Source organism: Lepus europaeus, unplaced genomic scaffold, assembly GCF_033115175.1.
Source record: "Lepus europaeus isolate LE1 unplaced genomic scaffold, mLepTim1.pri SCAFFOLD_66, whole genome shotgun sequence".
In the NCBI taxonomy this organism is placed as follows: Eukaryota; Metazoa; Chordata; class Mammalia; order Lagomorpha; family Leporidae; genus Lepus; species Lepus europaeus.
This window is the reverse complement of record NW_026909534.1, coordinates 1,263,448-1,273,290: the sequence shown is the minus strand read 5'-3', so window position 1 is coordinate 1,273,290 and position 9,843 is coordinate 1,263,448. Positions and strand designations below refer to the sequence as shown.

The 9,843-nt window shown below is 43.6% G+C and overlaps 1 pseudogene; it reads right to left on the bottom strand.

Moving 5' to 3' along the window:
* Positions 1-259: 259 nt before the first annotated feature.
* LOC133755638 (la-related protein 4B-like) lies at positions 260-5,851 on the bottom strand (annotated as a pseudogene).
* Between the last annotated feature and the right edge of the window lie 3,992 nt (positions 5,852-9,843).

Genomic DNA, 9,843 nt, shown 5'->3' with positions numbered 1-9,843 from the left:
TATCCTGAAAAAAATCAGACTTACACATCACCTCCAGTTAAGCACCAACCAAAAATAGGGTTAATTAAATCCTGAAAACTATATTTTTTTCCAAGAGGGGGAGAATCTGACTCATAGAAGAAAAATAACTTGCAAGCATTCCATGGGGTTCACAGACACTGCGAGTGCCTAACCAGCGACTCATTCTCATACTGAGTGGGAAGAGTGTTTCACTTGTGGCTTATACAGCTCTATGCAACCGCTTCTAGACATAGGATTTTCACTGAGGAGACTTGGGGGCAGTGTTCTGTCATCTGTGAAGACACTTTCCAACAGCTGAGGGTGAGGGCCAGTGCCCAGGCTGCTTCTCCTGGTCTTTGGGGACTCTGGGAGTGGACGTGAGGGCGAGGGCTCCCTCTATTTCTCCACAGGCACAGCAAGCTTCTTCTCCTCCTTCCTACAACTGCGGGGGTTTGACCTTTGTTCTTTTGGGGGTTGCAGTGGGGGAAGAAGGTGCTCTTTACTCGTTCTCTGACAAATCTCCACGTAACTGGGCTTTCACAGTTCTCTGGCAGCTCCATTCACCTGCACCGATTTACATGCAGTTGTAGTAAGGACAGAGAGAGTCTGTCCACACTGTGGGTTTCCCTCTGCTTTTCTACACCTTGGGATCCTCAGGTAAATGGGCTGGGGAGGGGGATCATTCATATGTTGCTGATACAGCACAAGAAGCCAGCAGTGAGGGCTCTCTGGGGACCACTACAGGAATAGTGTTCCTACTTGCATCTGCATGGAGGCCCCTTTCCTTTGATAATCCTATTATCAAGCTAGATGGCCTGTTTTCAAACAAGTCCTGTCATCAAATTGCCTGCAGCTCCAGGCAATGGGGGGAAGTTGAACAGCCCTAATTCAAAGTTTGTGATGGAGGCTTTGGTCGTGTTGGAGACTGAGTCTGGCTGCTTGTAAACTTCTCCTCCCTTTTCTTCCTATAGCCCAAGGAATTTTTCCTGCTTCTGGGAGGATACTGTCTGAGTGAAGTCAGAGGAGAGGCTGCAGGCTTGAAGGTTGGAGACGTAAACCCATGTATAAATCCAGTATTTGGAAATAGAATTACCAAGGGTGGATAAAAATAGTTATGCATGGTTGACAATGGGGGGAAGTCAGACTGCGCAGAAGAAACTGTTGTTGGGGACTGTATAGTGGAGGTAAATAAATGATGTGTAACACTGCTATGTATAAAGGTTCATGTCAAGAGATTTATTTTTTTTAACTTTTATTTAATGAATATAAATTTCCAATGTACAGCTTATGGATTACAATTGCTTCCCCCCCATAACTTCCCTCCCACCCACATCCCTCCCCTTTCCCGCTCCCTCTCCCCTTCCATTCACATCAAAATTCATTTTCAATTCTCTTTATATACAGAAGATCATTTTAGTATATATTAAGTAAAGATTTCAACAGTTTGCCGCCACATAGCAATACAAAGTGAAAAAATACTGTTGGAGTACTAGTTATAGCATTAAATAACAGTGTTATTAATAACAGTGTACAGCACATTAAAGACAGAGATCCTACATGATATTTTTTAAAAATTGATTAATTTTGTATGCAATTTCCAATTTAACACCAGGTTTTTTTTTTTCACTTTCAATTATCTTTATATACAGAAGATCGATTCTGTATATGCTAAGTAAAAATTTCATCAGTTTGCACCCACAGACACCCAAAGTGTAAAAATACTGTTTCAGTACTAGTTATAGCTTCACTTCACATTCGACAACACATTAAGGACAGATCCCACATGAGATGTAAGTACACAGTGACTCCTGTTGCTGACTTAACAATTTGACACTTTTGTTTATGGCGTTAGTAATCTCCCAAGGCTCTAGTCATGAGTTGCCAAGGCTGTGGAAGCCTTTAGGGTTCACCGACTTTGATTTTATTCCGATAGGGTCATAGTCAAAGTGGAAGTTCTCTCCTCCCTTCAGAGAAAGGTACTTCCTTCTTTGATGGCCCCATTCTTTCCACTGGGATCTCACTCTCAGAGATCTTTCCTTTAGGTCTTCTTCTTTTTTTTTTTTTTCTTTTCCATGGTGTCTTGGCTTTCCATGCCTAAAATGCTCTCATGGGCTCTTCAGCCAGATCTGAATGCCTTAAGGGCTGATTCTGAGGCCAGAGTGCTATTTAGGACATCTGCCATTCTAAGAGTCTGCTGTGTATCCCGCTTCCCATGTTGGATCGTTTTTTCACTTTATGATTCTATCGGTTAGTATTAGCAGACACTTGTCTTGTTTGTGTGATATCTTTGAATTTTAGACCTATCAGAGTGATCAATTGTGAACTGAAATTGATCACTTGGACTAGTGAGATGGCATTGGTACATGCCACCTTGTTGGGATTGTATTGGAATGCCCTGGCACGTTTCTAACTCCACCATTTGGGGCAAGTCCGATTAAGCATGTCCCAAATTTTACATCTCCTCCTTCTCTTTTTCCCACTCTTATGTTTAACGGGGATCATTTTTCAGTTAAAATTTAAACACCTAAGAATAATTGTGTGTTAATTACAGAGTTCAACCACTAGTACTACAACAACAACAACACCAAAATACTAAAAAGGATAAAGTATTACATTGTACATCGAGAGTCAGGACAAGAGCTGATCAGGTCACTGTTTCTCATAGTGTCCATTTCACTTCAACAGGTTTTCCCTTTGGTGCTCAGATAGTTGTCGCCGATCAGGGAAAACAAATGATATTTGTCTCTTTGGGACTGGCTTAATTCACTCAGCATGATGTTTTCCAGATTCCTCCATCTTGTTGCAAATGACTGGGTTTCATTGTTTTTGACTGCTGTATAGTATTCTATAGAGTACATGTCCCATAATTTCTTTATCCAGTCTACTGTTGATGGGCATTTGGGTTGGTTCCTGGTCTTAGCTATTGTGAATTGAGCTGCAATAAACATTAATGTGCAGATGGCTTTTTGTTTGCCAAATTACTTTCCTTTGGGTAAATTCCAAGGAGTGGGATGGCTGGGTTGAATGGTAGGGTTATGTTCAGGTTTCTGAGGAATCTCCAGACTGACTTCCATAGTGACTTAACCAGTTTGCATTCCCACCAACAGTGGATTAGTGTCCCTTTTTCCCCACATCCTCTCCAGCATCTGTTGTTGGTAGATTTCTGAATGTGAGCCATTCTCACCGGGGTGAAGTGAAACCTCATTGTGGTTTTGATTTGCATTTCTCTGATTGCTAGTGATCTTGAACATTTTTTCATGTGTCTGTTGGCCATTTGGATTTCCTCTTTTGAAAAATGTCCATTGAGGTCCTTGGCCCATCTCTTAAGTGGGTTGTTTGTTTTGTTGTTGTGGATTTTCTTGATTTCTTTGTAGATTTTGGTTATCAACCCTTTATCTGTAGTATAGTTTGCAAATATTTTTCCCATTCTGTCTGTTGCGTCTTCACTTTCCTGACTGTTTCTTTTGAAGTACAGAAACTTCGCAATTTGATGCAATCCCAAATGTTAATGTTGTTTTTGACTGCCTGTGCTCCTGGGGTCTTTTCCAAGAAGTCTTTGCCTGTGCTTATATCTTGCAGGGTTTCTCCAATGCTCTCTAATATTTGATGGTTTTGGGTCATAGATTTAAGTCTTTAATCCATGTTGAGTGAATTTTTGTGTAAGGTGAAAGGTATGGGTCTTGCTTCAAGCTTCTGCACATGGAAATCCAATTTTCCCAGCACCATTTATAAGGCTGTCCTTATTCCAGGGATTAGTTTTGGATCTTTGATCAAATATAAGTTGGCTGTAGATGTTTGGATTGATTTCTGGTGTTTCTATTCTGTTCCATTGGTCTATCCATCTGTTTCTGTACCAGTACCATGCTGTTTTTATAACTACTGCCCTGTAGTATGTCCTGAAATCTCGTATTGTGATGCCTCCGGCTTTGTTTTTGTTGTACAAGATTGCTTTTTTTTTTTTTTTTTTGACAGGCAGAGTGGACAGTGAGAGAGAGAGACAGAGAGAAAGGTCTTCCTTTTGCCATTGGTTCACCCTCCAATGGCCGCCGCGGTAGCACGCTGCGGCTGGCTCACCGCACTGTTCCGATGGCAGGAGCCAGGTGCTTCTCCTGGTCTCCCATGGGGTGCAGGACCCAAGGACTTGGGCCATCCTCCACTGCACTCCCTAGCCACAGCAGAGAGCTGGCCTGGAAGAGGGGCAACCGGGACAGGATCGGTGCCCCGACCGGGACTAGAACCAGGTGTGCCGGCGCCGCAAGGCGGAGGATTAGCCTGTTGAGCCACGGCGCCGGCATGATTGCTTTGGCTATTCGAGGTCTCCTGTGTCTCCATATGAATTTCAGCATCATTTTTTCCAGATCTGAGAAGAATGTCTTCAGTATCTTGATTGGTATTGCATTGAATGTATAAATTGCTTTTGGGAGAATAGACATTGTTGAGAGATTTAAATCCATTCTTTGGCAAAAACAGGTTTATAGCTATTGCCTTTCTTTTAGCTGCACCTTAATTGGTTTTCCTTGAAAAGTTTTGACTTTTCACAGGTATTTGTAAGCTTGTTGTGCATCAGCTTCTGTTTCAAATGTAAAAAATCAATTATCATTATAGGCAAATTCACAGTTTATAAATTTCAGTAAATTATTTCCTTTAAATAGTGCTTCTACTTCTTCCCCAGGGGTAGATTCAGATATTTCTTACAATATTACTATGCAACGATTTTTATTTGGCCTCACTTTTTCTCCCTTCTCATCCACCTGGACTAAAGGTAAAGATCTTAGCACTTCAACAACAAAATCCACACTAGTACTGAGTTTCTTGTTATGGTCAAGAGTAGCTACCATTGTAATTAGAGCATACTGCTCACTGTCCATCTGTGATGTAAGATACACAGCACTAGCAAGAGTCTCCCTAGATAAACAGAATTCTAGGCCAGCGCCGTGGCTTAACAGGCTAATCCTCTGCCTTGCGACGCTGGCACACTGGGTTCTAGTCCCGGTTGGGGCGCCGGATTCTGTCCCGGTTGCCCCTAATCTAGGTCAGCTCTCTGCTATGACCCGGGAATGCAGTGGAGGATGACCCAAGTGCTTGGGCCCTGCACCCCATGGGAGACCAGGAGAAGCATCTGGCTCCTGGCTTCGGATCAGCATGATGTGCCAGCCGCAGCGGCCATTGGAGGGTGAACCAATGACAAAAGGAAGACCTTTCTCTCTGTCTCTCTGTCTCTCACTATCCACTCTGCCTGTCAAAAAAAAAAAAAAAAAAAAACAGAATTCTAATTTTTTAAGTACTTCTCCAGGATCTTCCTGGCTTTCTGGTTGAGATTCATTTCCTCCTGTTTCACTATTTTCAGGTAGAGATTTGTATTCTGCGTGATCCATAGCCAAAGCGTTTGTGTCTGTTTTGACTCAGGTAAATCTGGTAATGCTGCATTCTCATGACTTTTGTCACCATCACCATTGACATCCAATCCCTGTGGGCTACAGTGTGCACCATGGCCGGCTGTCTCCTCCCATGCAGCACTCAAACTGACAGCTGCACTACTTGCTTCCAAATGTAACATGAGTCCCCCACACTTTTGCATTAGAGTTTAGCTCTGAAACCTTAGTTGATGGCACCTGACTCAAAGCTGGGATGGAATTTGAGAAGTGGTTTGAGATATAGGACCATTCATCAGATGAGAGCTGTCCTTGCCCTCTTGGCCTCACTGTGCCTGCAATTCAGCCACAACTTTAGCATCCTGACCAGAAGTCGTGGGTTCCACTGGGAAAAATTTAATGTAAACTTCCAAATGCTGCCAGTGCCGCCTGACCGGCCTCTGGCGGGCTCCTTGCCAGCCCCAGTGCCTGATGACCATGCAACACATGGGGAAAGCTGAGGAGGGAGACTGTAGGAAGAGGTGGCACTGGGGGCCAGCCCCATGCGGGAAGGAAGGGCGGGCACGGGCCGGGTGCAGTGGCGGAAGCGGATTCTTCTCCTTTGGGGATGAAAAGCCTCAATTTTGAGAATCCGGATCCCCAACACTCCTTCCCTTTGCATGAGAACACACCTAAATAAATCCTTAAAAGGTTGTATGTGTGGGGCCAGCGCTGTGGCATAGCAGGTTAATGCCCTGGCCTGAAGTACCGGCATCCAATATGGGCATGGGTTCTAGTCCTGACTGCTCCTTTTCTGATCCAGCTCTCTGCGATGGCCTGGGAAAGCAGTAGAGGATGGCCTAAGTCCTTGGGCCCCTGTACCCATGTGGGAGACCTGGAGGAAGCCCCTGGCTCCTGGCTTCAGATCAGTTCAGCTCTGGCCCAGCTCTGGCTGTTGTGGTCATTTGGGGAGCGAACGATCGAATGGAAGACCTCTCTCTCTCTGCCTCTCCTCTCTCTGCTTTGTAACTCTGACTTTCAAATAAATAAATAAATCTTTAAAAAACAAGAGGGTTGTATGTGAATCAATCTGGCAGAAATTCACTAAGTACCAAGTTGATAGCATCCATCATAGAGCAGATGGGAGACTGAGCAGAGCCCAGCATCGGACCAGGGTGTTTCTGATGAGAACACAGGGCCCACGTTTTCTCAGAAAGGAACACTGGAGGGGCCCAGCTTGAGTCATCTCTGCTCTTGATATCTATTGCAGGCTTACATATTAGGGAAGCGTCAAGGAGAATTCCAGAAAAAGAACATTGAATCCCAATGGGAGAAAAGATATTTTGACACAGTTGGAAAAAGATGTGATAGTTATGTGGGTTGGGCTATAACGTTGAACTAATCTTGCTTTCCTAAATTGGGGTTCATATGCTTTTTATCCGGGGACCACCCTATAGTCAGCAGAAACATCTTAGGTCAGGGGAAAAGTGCTAAAAGGATACTAACTGGGCATTCACAATGAATGGGACTCACTCACAGTATTTCTGTAAGTTTGAAATAATTTCAAAGTTAACTACTCTCTCTCTCTCTTTTTTTTTTTTTTTTGACAGGCAGAGTGGACAGTGAGAGAGAGACAGAGAGAAAGGTCTTCCTTTTGCCATTGGTTCACCTTCCAATGGCCGCCGCGGCTGGCGCGCTGCGGCCGGCTCACCACGCTGATCCAATGGCAGGAGCCAGGTGCTTATCCTGGTCTCCCATGGGGTGCAAGGGACAAGTACTTGGGCCATCCTCCACTGCACTCCCTGGCCACAGCAGAGAGCTGGCCTGGAAGAGGGGCAACCGGGACAGAATCCGGCACCCCAACTGGGACTAGAACCTGGTGTGTCAGTGCTGCTAGGTGGAGGATTAACCTATTGAGCCGCGGCACCAGCCCAAAGTTAACTACTCTTAAAATGACCAAATTGTAAGATGACAATATCCACATCATGTTAGTAAAGCAGGGACAGCATCAAATACTATGAGGGATAAACCTTACCCAATTCCTATAAGGCCAAAGTTGTAAAACTTGTCCCCTTCTAAGAATCTACATGCCTGTGTTTAGACTGCACAAAAAAAATAGAATAATATTCACAATGCATATCTTGTGAATATATTTGTGATAATTTGTAAACAGCTTGATCTTTCTATTTTAAAGGTTTTGAAAACCCTGTTGCTCTTTAAAAATAATTATTTTATTTTTGTACTTGTAAAGTAGACATGGGGTATATCTCAAATCTATTGGTTCACTCCCCAACTTTATGCCACAACTGGGGCAGGACCAAGCCCAAACCAGCAACCTGAAACACAATCTGGGTCTCTACAAAGGTGGCATGGACTCAACTCCTTTAAGCCTCATCACCGTCTCTCAGAATGCACACCAACATGAAGCTGGGACCAGAAGCAGAGCTAGAACTTTTCCCAGGCTCTCTGACATGGGATGCAGGCATCCCAAGCAGTGGTCCAACCACTATGTCAAATGGCCACTCCTTAATTTTTAATTTAGTTTTTATTTGAAAGTCAGAGAGACTGAGAAAGACAAGCAGCAGAAATCACTCATCTGTTGGCTTACTACACAATGCCCACCACAATCAGGACTGAGTTAGATGAAAGATAGGAGCCAGGAGCTTCATCCAGGTCTTCCATATGGTTGACAGAAATGGTTGGGCCATTATCCACTGCCTTTTTCACAGACTAGCAAGAATCTAGAATGGAAGAGGAGTTGCCAGGACTCAAACCTGCACTCCTCTATGAGATGCCAATGTCAGAGGAGCAGCTTAACCTATTGAATCACATGCTAGTTCCTGCATCAATTCAAACCATTGCACTCATCCTACCCTGTATATATTCAAAGAATGCAAAGCTGGACATCCCCTCCCTTTCCTTATTATAAAAGCCTCAGTCCTGCTCCACCTCAGAAGAACCATGGTTCACTTTAAACTGAGTCTGTCTCCCAATTTGCAATCCTATTCTGCGTCTGAAAAACATCTCTCTGATTTTATTTTAATCTCACTTATGACCATTTGCTTTATATAATCCAGGACGCTCTGGTCTTGTCTTCTTGCCTACTGGCAGATTTTGGAAAATGTTTTATAATATGTATTTTCACTTCCTTCAGGTGAATACCTGAGGGTTAAAATGTTAGATAAGTGAATGCTACATTTTTTTTCCGAAAACTCTTCGTTGAATTAGAATCCATATGTCTTAATACTCATGAAGCAGATGTTCTTCAGAATCACATCCTCTACAGCTTTCCCTCAGAAGTCTCAAGCAGGGCCTGAGCTTCTGTGGTGACATCCATAATCATATCCTTGAATGTGACTAACTCCTAAAATATGGACATCCTTGCTCAGCCAAGGCCATCTGTACCAGTGTCTAGGAGAGAAGGTCATAACTATTCCAAGCACGTGGCTCTATGGATAGAAAATTTTTTTTATTTGACAGGAAGAGTTAGACAGTGAGAGAGAGAGACAGAGAGAAAGGTCTTCCCTCTGTTGGCTCATACCCCAAATGGCTGCCATGGCTGGTATGCTGTGTGGATCTGAAGCCAGGAGCCAGGTGCTTCCTCCTGGTCTCCCATGTGGGTGCAGGGCCCAAGCACTTGGGCCATCCTCCACTGCTTTCCTGGACCACAGCAGAGAGCTGGACTGGAAGAGGAGCAGCTAGGACCAGAACCCAGTGCCCATATGGTATGCCAGCACCCCAGGTGAAGGATTAACCAAGTGAGCAGTGGTGCCGGCCCTGATAGAAAATTTGAACCATGGTTGGGATTACCCTCAAGTATTTCCCTGTGCTGGCCTTCCATGTGTCTTTCCCACACAATCACTGGGATATGTATACAATCTGAACAGTCAGTGATTTCAGTATATGGGAGTGTCACAGCTATGCTGTGAAATAACCTGTAGATGTCTGAGTAAAGTGGGAAATTATACATGATTATAAATTTTTGAACTTAAGACTATTTCCTTATCAGTTTCAAATGCATCTCCTAACTCCTTATGATGCAGCTAAACATGAATTAATTCTGACATATCAACTATGACCATGAGTTAACTATGCTCTGATATGAACCTTAGGTTCCTCCACAAAATGACTGAACATTTAAAGAGGTGAAGAGCTAAAGTATATGTGTTTCTTATGTAGCAAATAATAAATGGGATTTATGTCTGTTTGTGTTAAGGTGGAGAGGATGATGAAACAGTGACCAGCATTATTCAGATTGAACAGTCTAAACACAAACCTGGGGTTCAGCAGGTGCAGCTCTTTCACCTCTATCTCACCATTGTGTTCATTGTCACATATAAGCAGTTCCAGACAAGCTCGGATTCCTGAACTGCTGCAATATGATGATCTTAGCCTGATTTCTTCTGTGGTGAGGACTCCCTTCTCTCTTCTCTGGGGTTTCCAATCATCAGTTATCATTTTCCTTGTATATGTTACTATTATTATTTATTTG